We start from the raw sequence: 4,031 nt of genomic DNA on the forward strand, positions 1-4,031 counted from the left end.
CAGAGCCAGGCCATGGCTCACGTTAGGCCGGGCCAAGGGAACTGGTTCGAGTTCTTAAGGAACAGAAGCCACAGCCAACGTGATTAAAAAGCACACCAGTACATCCGTCTAGTTAGGGAACGGGGCAGTGCCAAATTAAGGCCATGCCCCTGCAACCAGCTCAGCTCTGTGATAAATAAGGGCTGTGGCTTACATTGGTAAGGCCATGAAGGCCTGACAATCTATTAATAAATACTTAAAAATATTAATCCTATTCGTTTGCTGTTTCTTGCACAGAGCCAGGCCATGGCTCACGTTACGCCAGGCCAAAGAAACTGGTTCGAGTTCTTAAGGAACAGAAGCCACAGCCAAAGTGATTAAAGGGCACACCAGTACATTCTTCTAGTTTGGGAACAGGGCAGTGGCACGTTAAGACCATGCCCTGGGAACCAGTTCAACTCTCTGCTGAATTAAGGGCTTTGGCTAACATTGGTAAGGCCATGAAGGCCTGACAATGTATTAGTAAATGTTTAAAAATATTAAGCCTATTGGTGTGCTGTTTCTCGCAGAGAGCCAGGCCATGGCTCACGTTAGCCCAGGCCAAGGGAACTGGTTCGAGTTCTTAAGGAACAGAAGCCACAGCCAACGTGATTAAAAAGCACACCAGTACATCCTTCTAGTTTGGGAACGGGGCAGTGCCAAATTAAGGCCATGCCCCTGCAACCAGCTCAGCTCTCTGATAAATAAAGGGCTGTGGCTTACATTGGTAGGGCCATGAAGGCCTGACAATGTATTAGTAAATGTTTAAAAATATGAAGCCTATTCGTGTGCTGTTTCTCGCAGAGAGCCAGGCCATGGCTCACGTTACGCCAGGCCAAAGAAACTGGTTCGAGTTCTTAAGGAACAGAAGCCACAGCCAAACCGATTAAAAAGCACACCAGTACATCCTTCTAGTTTGGGAACGGGGCAGTGCCAAATTAAGGCCATGCCCCTGCAACCAGCTCAGCTCTCTGATAAATAAAGGGCTGTGGCTTACATTGGTAGGGCCATGAAGGCCTGACAATGTATTAGTAAATGCTTAAAAATATGAAGCCTATTGGTGTGCTGTTTCTCGCACAGAGCCAGGCCATGGCTCACGTTACGCCAGGCCAAAGAAACTGGTTCGAGTTCTTAAGGAACAGAAGCCACAGCCAAACCGATTAAAAAGCACACCAGTACATCCTTCTAGTTTGGGAACGGGGCAGTGCCAAATTAAGGCCATGCCCCTGCAACCAGCTCAGCTCTCTGATAAATAAAGGGCTGTGGCTTACATTGGTAGGGCCATGAAGGCCTCACAATGTATTAGTAAATTTTTAAAAATATTAAGCCTATTGGTGTGCTGTTTCTCGCAGAGAGCCAGGCCATGGCTCACGTTACGCCAGGCCAAAGAAACTGGTTCGAGTTCTTAAGGAACAGAAGCCACAGCCAAAGTGATTAAAGGGCACACCGGTACATTCTTCTAGTTTGGGAACAGTGCAGTGGAACGTTAAGACCATGCCCTGGGAACCAGTTCAACTCTCTGCTGAATTAAAGGCTGTGGCTAACATTGGTAAGGCCATGAAGGCCTGACAGTGTATTAGTAAATGTTTAAAAATATTAAGCCTATTGGTGTGCTGTTTCTCGCACAGAGCCAGGCCATGGCTCACGTTAGCCCAGGCCAAGGGAACTGGTTCGAGTTCTTAAGGAACAGAAGCCACAGCCAAAGTGATTAAAGGGCACACCGGTACATTCTTCTAGTTTGGGAACAGTGCAGTGGAACGTTAAGACCATGCCCTGGGAACCAGTTCAACTCTCTGCTGAATTAAAGGCTGTGGCTAACATTGGTAAGGCCATGAAGGCCTGACAGTGTATTAGTAAATGTTTAAAAATATTAAGCCTATTGGTGTGCTGTTTCTCGCACAGAGCCAGGCCATGGCTCACGTTAGCCCAGGCCAAGGGAACTGGTTCGAGTTCTTAAGGAACAGAAGCCACAGCCAACGTGATTAAAAAGCACACCAGTACATCCTTCTAGTTTGGGAACGGGGCAGTGCCAAATTAAGGCCATGTCCCTGCAACCAGCTCAGCTCTCTGATAAATAAAGGGCTGTGGCTTACATTGGTAGGGCCATGAAGGCCTGACAATGTATTAGTAAATGCTTAAAAATATGAAGCCTATTGGTGTGCTGTTTCTCGCACAGAGCCAGGCCATGGCTCACGTTACGCCAGGCCAAGGGAACTGGTTCGAGTTCTTAAGGAACAGAAGCCACAGCCAACGTGATTAAAAAGCACACCAGTACATCCGTATAGTTAGGGAACGGGGCAGTGCCAAATTAAGGCCATGCCCCTGCAACCAGCTCAGCTCTGTGATAAATAAGGATTGTGGCTTACATTGGTAAGGCCATGAAGGCCTGACAATGTATTAGTAAATGTCTAAAAATATTGAGCCTATTGGTGTGCTGTTTTTCGCAGAGAGCCAGGCCATGGCTCACGTTAGCACAGGCCAAGGGAACTGGTTCGGGTTCTTAAGGAACAGAAGCCACAGCCAACGTGATTAAAAAGCACACCAGTACATCCTTCTAGTTTGGGAACGGGGCAGTGCCAAATTAAGGCCATGCCCCTGCAACCAGCTCAGCTCTCTGATAAATAAAGGGCTGTGGCTTACATTGGTAGGGCCATGAAGGCCTGACAATGTATTAGTAAATGCTTAAAAATATGAACCCTATTGGTGTGCTGTTTCTCTCGGAGAGCCAGGCCATGGCTCACGTTACGCCAGGCCAAAGAAACTGGTTCGGGTTCTTAAGGAACAGAAGCCACAGCCGACGTGATTAAAAAGCACACCAGTACATCCGTTTAGTTAGGGAACGGGGCAGTGCCAAATTAAGGCCATGCCCCTGCAACCAGCTCAGCTCTGTGATAAATAAGGATTGTGGCTTACATTGGTAAGGCCATGAAGGCCTGACAATGTATTAGTAAATGTTTGAAAATATGAAGCCTATTGGTGTGCTGTTTCTCGCACAGAGCCAGGCCATGGCTCACGTTAGGCCGGGCCAAGGGAACTGGTTCGAGTTCTTAAGGAACAGAAGCCACAGCCAACGTGATTAAAAAGCACACCAGTACATCCGTCTAGTTAGGGAACGGGGCAGTGCCAAATTAAGGCCATGCCCCTGCAACCAGCTCAGCTCTGTGATAAATAAGGGCTGTGGCTTACATTGGTAAGGCCATGAAGGCCTGACAATCTATTAATAAATACTTAAAAATATTAATCCTATTCGTTTGCTGTTTCTTGCACAGAGCCAGGCCATGGCTCACGTTACGCCAGGCCAAAGAAACTGGTTCGAGTTCTTAAGGAACAGAAGCCACAGCCAAAGTGATTAAAGGGCACACCAGTACATTCTTCTAGTTTGGGAACAGGGCAGTGGCACGTTAAGACCATGCCCTGGGAACCAGTTCAACTCTCTGCTGAATTAAGGGCTTTGGCTAACATTGGTAAGGCCATGAAGGCCTGACAATGTATTAGTAAATGTTTAAAAATATTAAGCCTATTGGTGTGCTGTTTCTCGCAGAGAGCCAGGCCATGGCTCACGTTAGCCCAGGCCAAGGGAACTGGTTCGAGTTCTTAAGGAACAGAAGCCACAGCCAACGTGATTAAAAAGCACACCAGTACATCCTTCTAGTTTGGGAACGGGGCAGTGCCAAATTAAGGCCATGCCCCTGCAACCAGCTCAGCTCTCTGATAAATAAAGGGCTGTGGCTTACATTGGTAGGGCCATGAAGGCCTGACAATGTATTAGTAAATGTTTAAAAATATGAAGCCTATTCGTGTGCTGTTTCTCGCAGAGAGCCAGGCCATGGCTCACGTTACGCCAGGCCAAAGAAACTGGTTCGAGTTCTTAAGGAACAGAAGCCACAGCCAAACCGATTAAAAAGCACACCAGTACATCCTTCTAGTTTGGGAACGGGGCAGTGCCAAATTAAGGCCATGCCCCTGCAACCAGCTCAGCTCTCTGATAAATAAAGGGCTGTGGCTTACATTGG

Source organism: Candoia aspera, chromosome 13 (genome assembly GCF_035149785.1).
Source record: "Candoia aspera isolate rCanAsp1 chromosome 13, rCanAsp1.hap2, whole genome shotgun sequence".
In the NCBI taxonomy this organism is placed as follows: Eukaryota; Metazoa; Chordata; class Lepidosauria; order Squamata; family Boidae; genus Candoia; species Candoia aspera.